The 11,909-nt window shown below is 43.0% G+C and overlaps 1 protein-coding gene across 1 annotated transcript in view; it reads left to right on the top strand.

Annotated features, from left to right (window-relative positions):
• The first annotated feature begins 2,341 nt into the window (after window positions 1-2,341).
• bach2b (BTB and CNC homology 1, basic leucine zipper transcription factor 2b) overlaps window positions 2,342-11,909 on the top strand; it is a 90,801-nt gene continuing 81,233 nt past the window's right edge. The window contains exon 1 of the mRNA XM_079339904.1: window positions 2,342-2,744. The gene's annotated coding sequence lies outside the window, so the exon portion shown is untranslated. The remainder of the gene's footprint in view (window positions 2,745-11,909) is intronic.

The raw sequence follows: 11,909 nt of genomic DNA, 5'->3' as shown, positions 1-11,909 counted from the left end.
ACCCCTGTAATCACTCTCAGGCTTCTGTGCCTCCTTACTTATCAGTGCACATTCAACAGTGGGGAAGACTCACCATCAAGAAGCCCCGCCTCTCTCCATCAGTGGTACAAACATGTTGCAGAGGTGAGGTGGCCTATGATGAAGATGTTTCTTCTCCACACACCGGCTGGTAATTAATTAACCTCTTTAGAGCAATCATCATCCCTCGTCTTCTCTCGGATATGCCCTGAAACATCAGCCAATTATAATACATAGCACTGTAGCAGAAAGCAGCAGCAGAGATGCAAACTGGAGCTTCATGAATCCCTGGTTAGAAAGGAAAAAAACCTCTCAGTTTATGGCAGCAGATGACTGGAACTATTGTCACCGAAACACAGACAAATGAATCAGTCAACAAATCTTATATGACTTACTTTTCCTCCTCGTTTTTTTTTCTCTTGCTGCTGAAAAATAAGAATTATTGAGTTAAACAGTCTGTTTCTAAAATCATCATATATATATATATATATATATATATATATATATATATATATATATATATATATATATATGTATATATGTATATGTCTGTTTTATGAAAAACCTATTTGCCTGAATCACAAAGATGGTGACAAAGACCGGTGGGACTTTCTAGGCTACACCAGGCTGGGTTTTATAGGGTAACCAGCGGGTGAACATGCCAACCTTAGTGAGTAAGAAGGAGCTGAAGCACACAGTCATATGAAACAGACAGCAGGCTTCTGAGAACCTTTGCAAGTCAACTCTGTTTGAGAGTCACTATGTGTTAATAATATTTACAAGGTCACTCTGTGACAGTTGAGTCTGATGCTTTATCCAAATGATGCCATGTCAGAGTCATGGATGGCAGATGTTTGTTCTGCCGTCACTTTAAACACCTGTACATGGTGCAGGTTTGGTAATCCCCATTCTGTATAACCTGAGGATACACAAACAGTGAAAACATATTTGTGGAGTTGCCTCTTTTTTTTTTTTTCCGATTCAGACCTCCCCTTCGAAGAACACACCGAGAGAGTGGTCCAGTCCTGTTCCATCCACATAAGATCCATTACCTAAATCATTCACTCACTGATCCCCCCCCCCCCCCCCCCCCGTGCAACAAATGAATCACTCCTCCGCCACCAATTGGTTCAGAATGCAGCAACGTGGCTTCTTATTGGTTTCAGCAGACAACATCACATCACTCCCATCCTGTCCTTTCTCCACGGGCTCCATGTCACTTTAAGAATTGATTTAAAGATTTCCCTGATCACGTTGAAAGCTCATCTAGGTCTTTTCCCTGTATTTACATTTCTGTAACGTTGACCCCTTATGAGCCATGGTGTGACCTCAGATCCTCCAGCGGGGCCCTTCAATCTCAAAGTCAAGACTTAAATCTAAAGGTCATCTTGATTTTGCTGTCATGGCTTCTCTACTTTGGAACAACCACCCTGAGGAGTATCTTTCTATTTTCTGTGATGTTTTCTTCTCATGATCATTCATTTTATCACATTCATTCTTTCACTCACTTCAGCTGTGTTTCTTTTACTTTTCCAGCCTTGTCAGACCTCTTTAATCTTTCATTTGCATTTATTTCTGTTGATCTTTTGCTTTTTGTAATTACCTTTTGATTGCTTTTTAAGACTCGTCTACAGTTTCATTTCATTATTGCAAAAAAAAACCCAACAGCATTTCACCAGATGCCAAAACCATTTCAAATTCTGCAGACATATTCCAACTTTTGTAAAGGGTGTGAAGTGGAAACAAATTTTTCAGTAAATGAAAAAATTATGTTTCTTGGATCACTTTTGAATTTCTTGGAAATGCATTTGCATTCCATGAAATATTTTTGCATTCAGCTAAATAATTTGGCGTTTCTTTAAAAGGGTTTTGCAATCATGAAATTGACCTTCAGGGCCACCATAGATTTGCTGTGCTATTAATGCTTAATTAGTTTTATTACCAAGTTCCTGCGTTTCCTTCAAGCACTTTGTTCAATTGGAGCAAAGTTAATTTTCTTCTCCTTTTTATAATGATGTTATCTTGGGAGTGTAGCATATCAGAGATAATCAGCGTCTAGGATAAGAAGTGTTTTTTGTGGTTTGAATAAAGACTGTTCTGTTTTTATTTTCGCGTCCGCAGCTTGTGAGAAATGCCTTGTGTCATCTTTCACCGTCATGTTCCCGCTGTGTGTGGACAGAGGGGAGGGGAGTGGGGGGTGGTGGTGGTGGTGGTGGGGGGGGGGGTATTTGCGCAACAGCCAGCTGCGCGATTCATGAAGCTGCACTGCGCATTTTCTTCAGAGTACGCTCGCGCTTCCCACCGTAACGGACGCAAATCCCGCGCGGAGCTGACGATGTTGTGAATGAGGGGGGATATAGTGACGTCAGCGGCCGAATGTCAACAATGTAGCGACTGAGAGAGTAGGCGTTCCAGTCGAGTGTAACAAACAGCGGAGACGGAGCGGCACGCCGCGCGGGAGCACCACGCACACTTTACGCACACAAACAAGCGCGCGCACACACTGTACAATCACAAACATTAGTTAAAAAAAAAAAAAAAAAAATTCATTGAGCATTAACCAGCGGAGGAGAAGAAGAAGAAAAAGCAGGAGAAGAAGAAGCGGAGAAGTGATGTGTGTGCAGCCGGGAGGCTTTGAGGAAACGACAAAGCGAGTCATCATGTGAAAGAACTTATGTTGGAAACGGACGCACGGGCTGGAATACGAGCAGAATAGAAAGTCAAAGGTGAGCTGGCATGCACAGTTTCTTTTTAAACCAACGCCTCGCTGTTATTTCTCTTTGTGTTTCTCACTGTGTTGATGTTCTCATAACCGAGTTGTAAACTTGCATAAGTGTCGCAGAGGTGCCGCGGTGGGCTTCTCCAGCAAGGCAGTCAGGGAGTCCTGGGTGTTTGTGTGATATGTGGAAAAAAAAGTCACTGATAGACAACACAGAATAAACCGCATGCATGAATCCTGAGAGCTCGGCGGTGAAGGGGTGTAAATGTGACTGGGTGTGAACGCGGGTTCAGGAGTGAAACTCAACTCTTGTACCACATCCTGTTTTGCTTTGAGTCAACACTCAGTCCGTGTGCGCTCCCCGGTTCTCGGGTTCTGCACACAGAGAAGAGATGTGTCGGTGATCCCTGCGGAGGCATGCCTCGGAAAACATGCTCCATGAAGAGCTGTTACCTGCAGCGTGACTTTACACACCTTACTCATTCAACTGAGCATGCATCACATTCATACAGAGCTCAAGACAAAGCGTTGTTATTTTTTTTTATCAATACAACTGTATTTTTGTTGGTGTTTTCCAGTGCATGTCCATCCTTTTACAATCTGTAAAGATGTATTCTCATACCTCACGACTAATTTATTTTAAAAACAAATCGAGGTGTGTGTTGTTGGAATCACCTCATTGTAGCGCTCGACGGAGCTTTAACCGAAACAGAACCCTTATTTAAATACATGATATGATGCAGGGAGTCCCGATCTTTTTTATTTTTTATTTATTTTTGTTGTAATTAAATGGTTTAAAATAATGAAAAGAACTCATGTATTTCTAATCGAGTGGTAACTGTTGTGAAAACAGCTGCGTGTTGACGCGCGGAGCGGTCCTGCATTGTCATGTGAAAGGGTGCAGTGTAGTGGCTTAGTCAGTCCCTGTCAGTCTTGTTATTGTGTAGCACTCAGTGAAAGGTGTAGTGGTGATTTATGCTGCCGTGCAAGACGAAGTGAAAGAAAAGCAAGATATAATGGAAAACACTTTTTAGACATTATTTCTTTCGACAGTAATTTTCAGACAGACTCGCTGCACATGTTTTGCGATATTTAATGGGTCTTGGGTGTTTACAATATGAACAAAAAATAGGCTTTGTGTCTTTTTTTTGCTGCACTGTTCTTGACAGAAACGCAGGCACGTGTCAACGATGTCTACACAGAAGTGAGAACGATGTATTTGCAGACCAATAAATCAGAATAAAGGAGTTTATTTCGGGATACTCTTGTTTGATCGCCACGTGTGCGTTTGACTCATGCGGGAGCGGAGTGATGCTGCTGCTGCTGCTGCTGCTGCCATTAATGCGGTGATACAGCAAATTGAGGAGCGGTGACATTCAGCCCCTTTGTCTGTTTATGCTGATGCAACGCGATGATGATGGCACTGAGGGGATCGCATCATCATGATCATCATCCTCCATTTCTCACAGGACGAAACGCAACTCTGCGTTTATCGCTTTTGAAAATGTAAAACACTTGACTGCAGATGAGTCAGAGTGCGCGCAGAGGATAGGTTTTAATTCAGCATTGTCAGAATTAATGAAAACCCACTGACATCGCTCTGCTCGCACAAACACGTGCACGGCGGCAGCACTCATGCGTACTTTACGCACAGAGCCTTTTGTTCTGTACAGTATAGTCCCGCTGCCTGCTTTTCCCATGCATGGCAATCCTCTGCTTATTGTGAGGAGGGGGTTGAAGAGGCAGAAGAGGAGGAGGAGGGGTGTCCAAAACTGTAAACCCCACAGTGACTCAGTCAGGCTTAAATGCCACTTCATCCAATCTGCCAGGCTTTGTCTCTGCTGCTCCTCTCACTCTGTCAACTCACATATCGAGCCTGTTTATGTGTCTGCGTCGGGATTCTTTGTCTCTTCGTCCATCATTGTAAAGGAAGGAAACAAATATATAACATGCATTCTTGATACTTACAGGAATCATCCTCCAGTCATCGTAAACATGTCTTATTTTTGCAGTTTAAAATGTAATTTTTGCGTTTTTGGTGTTGCTGGAATATTATGAATTCTAACGAAAATTTGAAAACTGCATGCAGTATTTTTGTGTACCTAGAAAAAAACCTGCCCATTGTTTTCCAGCCTTCTTCAACCATCCATGTCTCCTTTTAAGGAAAAATCTTATTAAAAAAAAATAAAAATCTAGCAAGTAAGCACACATTTAAGGCTTCATAAGAAGCTGTGTGAACCTGAGGAAGCTACACTCACAATAACAAACACTAAAGATATCTTCAGAGCGCCATAGATTATTGATTTATTTTTCCTGGTATGTTCCCGCAATCATGTGCACCTGAGAACATACGGGCTGTGCACTACACTGTTGTCCATTTAGATCAACCTTTATTGATATTTCAGGGCTCATTGAGGGGCAACCTTCTCTTACAATGACAAAGAATAAACTCAAAGACAATTGACCTTCAAAGAAACAGGAGACAGATTGATTTAAGGCCATTCAAGTGTAAACAAGTACTCATTGGCATAAAAAGCAGATACACTGAAGTCTACAAGATAAAGCCTCAAAGGTACTGAAAGAGATAAGAATCCAATAATTACACTGAAAAAAATGCAAATGTCACACTGAGGTTTAAAACCATTTTTGAATCTTTTATGCAAAGCAGAAAGTCATTTGTTCCAGGATTCAGCTGCTGAATGGCAGAAAGCCTTTCACCATTCTGACCCGACTTCTGAATCCTGTAAAAGTCATTGAGGAGCATGTGTGATAAGAGCACTCGGATACTTGATGAAGTTCTGTAAGTACGATGAATTATAGACGTGGGTTAAAGGTGACGTGTTTCTGACGCCGTCTTTAAGGCTGCAGGTGCCTCTAAGTCCTTCACAAATAACATCTCTGTTATTATATAACAGGAGCATCATCTTTGCAGTGGAGTTGGGCTTGGGAACGTCTCTCTCTCTGTCTGAGTGGTTCTGTTAGGGGAATCTCCACATAATGAGTCCCTCTGGGTTCCCGGCCACAGCTGAAATCCCACACGGCAACAGGAGCCCTTCATGTGACCCCGCCGGTCCCACCATTCATGCTCGTTTTTTTTTTCTTTTTCTCCCCACTCCGAACTGTACCGTCTCAGACTCAAGACACTCCTGCAGGTTTCGTCTGAGCCTCTGTGTCTTTATAGTTTCTGCTGCTGAAGTTACTATCAAGCTAATTAAGACGCTGATAAGAGAGAAGAAGCTGCTCATGCTCAGAAAGCAACCAGGCACTTATGGGTTAATGATTCATGAAATTGCACTTGGAGGAGGATGTGATGGAGCGATGTCTGTGTGTGAGTTCAGACTCTTGTGCTGCAGCATTTTGGATTCATATAAAAGTGTGATTTAAAAGAGACCCCCCCCCCCCCCCCCCCCCCCCCCTGCATCATTAAAGGATTGTTTGCATCACTGAGGATATTTGAGTAACCCCCACTAGCTCAGCCCAACATCCCCAGCCTCAGCCTCGGCCAGGAAAGGAGAAGAAAACATGTTCCCATAGCTCTCCCACGTCAGCACAAAGGCATGTTTGACTGGGCCGCTGCCAGTGTGAGGCGTAGATGGAGCAGCTCTGCTGGGAGAAATCTAAGATCCTGCACTTTACACTCAGAGCTAATGTCCCCCCCCTCTCTCTTTCTTGCTTCTGTCATATCATGGCTGCTCGTCCCTCTCCTCCTGCCGTTCAGGGCAGCGATGTGCACTGGCATTATCGCCCAGCGTGTGAAATCAGATTGCATTATCCTGCCAGCTCCCATCAGTCTGCGGTTGCAGAGTCAGAGCCTGTCTGTGTGTTTGCTGCTCCTCTGCCAAGAAGCCTTCAAACCCAAAGCACCACAGGCACTTTTCTGATCATCGTGTTTGGGTTTGTTTGTTTTTTTTCTTCCCGTGTTGCCTGTTAGAAATTATCGAGACGCGTAAATCACGCTGGTAGTTGCGTCAAACATATTTGATGATCTCACAGACGGCGGCCTCGGGCGGAGAGATTCACCTCCTGAACTCAGCGTTAATGCTCGTCAGTAACCCGTCCCTTGGTCATCCATAGCATAAGACACAAAACATGTCAAGCTAATGAAATGATGCACATCTGGTCCTAATAGCTGTGGAATTAAAACACTTAGAGGGGCTGGGACAGGGAGGCGGTTTAGAAGAATGAAACGTGTAAAGCAGCGTTCAGTGAATGAAGAGAAAACTTTTAGCCCAGTGTAATGACCTGTTTGTATTGGATTAGTAAGCAAGACTACTACTACTACTGGCAGCAGGGGATTGCAGAGGTCGGTTTAAACTCAGTGTAGACAAGCTGCTGCTACATTTAGTTAGCTTATAGTCAGTGAAGCATGGAGCTGCTGCTGTTTGAATGCAGTTAGCTCCTTTGTCCGTCTCCAGGCTTGAAAGCTATTTATGGAAACAGTTACTTTGATGTTTTTTCTTCTAGTTTTGCAAGAAAAAAAAAAAAAAAAAGTAGATTGGACTCAACACCTATAGGGGGAGTTAGTCCCAGAAGGAGCCCTGCATGGCTAATCTGAGACATTCCAAAACGGTTCTGTTAACATTATGGGTCGTAGAGGCTTTATTGGAGAGATAAACACTGATAAACACGCATGTTTGTTTCATTTGAAAATCCAATCCTGAACTGGGCTGCATTTTTTAAAAAAATGGGCTCCACTGAACCCTTTTGTTACACTGCCACCGTCTGCACGCCGGGCTTTAACCTGGAGGGCGAAAAGCTTAAATGCAGAGCAGAAGTTGTGCTGACATCTGCTTTAAGATATCACCATAAGATATAGGGATGGTGTGCACTGCATTGGAACCAAAAGTCAGAGAGAGAGAGCAGAGAGCAACAAACGCAGTGTAGCCTTTAAGAGCTGTAAAAATGTCTTTGTTTTCACCGTTCGACATATAACCTCTGCTAACTTGGCCTTATCGAGCTCCACTTTACCGTGCATGGAGACATACTGTGTGTTGCTGCTGTTTCTGCACACACACACACACACACACACACACACACACACACACACACACACACACACACACACACACACACACACACACACACACACACACGCACACACACACACACAGGGCTGTGTATTAGACACTTGCATGCGTTGATTTAGCTTGTGCATGTTGTTTTGAATTCCCCTGACTTGTGTGTGGTCTTTCTTCTTCTTCTATTATTATTCCAGGCGTCAGAGAACGTGAACGACATGTGCGCTGCAGTTTCCTCTCCCTGTGAGCCCCCCTGTGGAAAATGGCCGCCAAAGAGCCGCATCACATGCTTTCAGCGCGTCTAGATATTCACCTTGGTAACAGTAACGGAGCCATTATCGCGGCATGAGACCCGGCCTGCTCCTCTGTATACTGGCTCTGTATTTTGCGAGGGTTACGGGGGTTATTGGTTATTCATAGTCGACTCAGTAGTCTGTGTGGTCCCCTGAGCCCGCCCTCCTGCTGCTGCCACAGAAATGATATGCATACCATAACACATTAGAGCAGTTTGCTGTGAAAGCAGGCGGTGTCTCTGGGGGTGAGGCCTCCTCCTGAGGAGCTCTGAAAACACATAAAAAGATGATTTTAAGGCTTTTTAGTCTGTCAGCAGTTTTCTCTCCACAGCTGCTGAGTCACAAATAACGTCGGAGCTCTCATTAGGGCTTTGATGGAATTTAAGGAAAATCAAACGACACCCACACCTGTTTAGATATCACAGCGACTAAAATAGAAGTTAGGCTACTTTCTTGCTTTAAGCTGCCAGTAATGGAGACAAACGAGGAGCTGCTGGCCTTTCGGTTGGTGCGTGTACAGAGGCTGTGCTCCTGGCCTGGATTCAGGTCTGACCTGTGGCTCCTGTCTCCCTACCCATTCTGTCCCCTGTCCTATCTCTAGGTGTTGACAATTAAAGAGCCGGAAACAAATGAACCTTTAAATAGATTCAGACAGCCTCTCGCATGCTGCCTAAATTGCACAGATGTTAGCAAAGTAATTCTGGTGTTGACAGGAGGGATGATGTTAAACTCTGAAGTTAGACTGAGAACAGGAGCAGTGTTTTTTTTGTTGTAAGAAATCTAACAAGCGTGTACCTCAGTCACACCGTGAACCCTTCAATCAGCTCCACCTGACAGTATTTAAATGTACATGTTGTTGATCAGCAGTGTTTGTGTTTCCAGTCTGCAGATTTCTTCGTTCGGTGGGGCTGCAGTGAAAAGTGTCAGTTTGGACACGTTTTCTCCGCCCTCCTGCAGAACAATGTCGCTGTGTGCTTCTTCCTCTGAAGTTTGAGGTCACATCCTCGTATGTGACACCCTTTTGTTTTCCTCTCTGACATTACAGCGCACACTGCAACAGTGAAACGCTTGCCTGTGTTCATGCAATCGTCGTCAAGAGTTTTCTGCCTGTGGCTGAATTATGACAGTTAAAGTAACTAAATAAAACCACTGCTTGTCTCGGTTTCTGTTTAACCCAGACGCACTTACTGAGCGCGGCAGGTGTTACAGAGGCCGAGATAAATCAGGCATTAGGGACATTTTCTTCTTCTTTTATTACCTGCCGGAGTGATTATCCCTGTACCATCTCCCAGTGTCGACCACGTTTACAACTCCTCGAACAAACATTCAATCTGCCTGAGAGTACAGAGTGGTTTTTTTGTCTTGTTGTGATCCGTTGTCAGATTCCTGTTCCTCAGTTATTTCACAAATAACAAAACACAAGAGATAGGGATACATTTTTCTAAATGAAAAAAATACATACAGGATACAGGAAATACAGGAAGGGAAATTCTTTAGGCTTCAATACGGCCAGTTAACGTTTGAATCTTACAAATTACAATTTCCTGACTGTGCCTGAAAGCACCATGGCTGTTTGATGTGATTTCTTATTTGATATGATTTAGCTGCTTGTTATTGTTGATGTTGATTGTTGGTGTGTGTGTGTGTGTGTGTGTGTGTGTGTGTGTGTGTGTGTGTGTGTGTGTGTGTGTGTGTGTGTGTGTTTATTAAAAGTTATACTGTTGTACATGTTCCTCAAGCTTTATATGGATTTTATAAACAGAGTGAACAACGTTGAGTCACTATCTGGCTCGGGGTATTTCCTCTCTGCTCAGACTGTTTGTATATATTTAATCCGTGTTGTAGTGTTGGAGTATTTGAAGTCGGTCTTGAGACTCAGCACTGGTCTCGTTCTCAGACGTCCTTTTACCACGTCACTCTGTGATTAGAAGACAAACGTCCCTTTTCAAAAAGAACAAATAATTTAAATTCAATTATGTGATTTTCTTCTGCAACCTTCCCTGTGTTACAGTCTAAGTGAGAGACACTGCACACCGAGTGAGCAGTTTTCCATCATATTTAATGTTTATGGTCTCTGAGCACTCTGGTTTCTGGTGTTTGTCTTGGTCTTGGTCAGTGTGGCCTTTCCTACAACACTTCTTACTGTTACCTCATGTGTAATGAATGAAGTTTAATAATAAAGTTTATTACCCGCAGACCTTTAATAAAAGTACATTCTCTGTGTTCTCTGATGAGTCTCTGTTACTGACACTCTGTCAGTCGTTTCCGTGTCGCTCGAGGTCTCTCTACGATTCCTGCAGAGGTTGTTTTTTTTTGTTCTCCTTGGCCTCTCTTTCCGTCCTCGGTGTTGTGGGAAAGAGAAGCATCGTTGAGTTGGGCAAAGTGGAAGGAATTCAAACAATCAGAGTGGTTGACGGTGAGATCATTGTTTAGGTGAAGGATGCAGAGATCAGGACGCTGTGAAGCTGGAGGTGACAGCAGCTACCACAGAGGTCAGACTTCCTCCACTGATGCTTTCATTAGTTTGTCTTTGCACAGCAGAGACGCTGTGCGTGAATAGAAAATGATAAAGTGATGTTGTTATTCCTGGAGGTCAGAGTGAAGGGCACGCTGTCTTTGAGGAACTATTGATCAGTGAATAAACAGTTTGATCTGAGGCTCGATTGTTACAGCAGCACGATCATGAAGCCCTGACATGAAGGAGTGTTTCAATGCCAGATTTGTATTCCTAGTTAAAATACTTACATTCAATAACATTCATGGCTTTTGTGATACCACAGGAAAAAAATTAAGAAGGCAGCGGCACCAAGTGTTTTTAATCATCAAACTGTGTCATGTCTAAAGAGCACAGAAACAGTTCAGTACCAAAACATGACCAATGAATGTGTGCACTGCAGTGCTCTCCCTCTCTCTCTCTCTCTCTCTCTCTCTCTCTCTCTCTCTCTCTCTCTCTCACTCTATTTAATTCAAATGAGCTTTATTGGCTTGACACATGGGAAAGGTGGGAAAAACAAAATTGAGATTCTTCTCTTCTAAGATTTAAAATCTATTCATTGCTTCCAAAACGTTTTTTTAATGATTAATTTCTATGTTGGCCTAATCAGTCACTCCCTGTGAAGCGCTGAAGCTCGCTCTTTAACTCAGCAGAGTGCCAAATAGAGCAACCAGAAATTCAGCCAGTCTCACAGACGACTGACTGATTCACAAATAAACTTTGAATCAATGGATCCAGAATCGTTTGGAATCGAAAAGCTGCTGCTGAAAAATGATGAACAAATGAATACTTAAATATAAATACAATTTACAAAGATGATAAAAGACATGAACAATAACTATGGATCATCTTTAGAGTGACAAAAATTAAGTGCAGTTTATCTTCATTTGTGACAACCATCAGCCCGTTCTGCACACAGACTCACACTCTCTTTGTCTGCCTGGAGAAGGTATACGTTACTTTTGGATGATGTACTGAAGGCATATAAGTTCATTTTCTCCACGCACAGAGAGTTCTACTTCTCTGGTAGCTCCTCCTCAGACAAAGATTAAAAATAGAAAATAGAGGAAATAAACGGTGAAGATTGCATCCTTTGAACACACAATCAATAGAAATGTTTAAAAAAAGAATCAAACTGTTGTAACCTTTGTGTGCGTGTGGAGCTGCAGGTAGCTTTCTGTCCGTTAAGGGTTTAAAGTTAGAAAGTCAAGCCTCGGCGTCGCACAGTGAGTTATTACGCTCGCCAGCTTGTTCCAGTTTTTAGACTCTGAACGAGAGCAGACTTTTGTGGTTTTAATCTGCAGATATAAATCTAAGAAACCCTTCTCCGCTTTTTCTTTTTTCAGAACTAGACCTTTCTCTTTCGA

This window comes from Symphodus melops, assembly GCF_947650265.1.
Source record: "Symphodus melops genome assembly, chromosome: 1".
In the NCBI taxonomy this organism is placed as follows: Eukaryota; Metazoa; Chordata; class Actinopteri; order Labriformes; family Labridae; genus Symphodus; species Symphodus melops.
The sequence above is the reverse complement of the archived record's forward strand: the minus strand, read 5'-3'. Positions and strand labels throughout refer to the sequence as shown.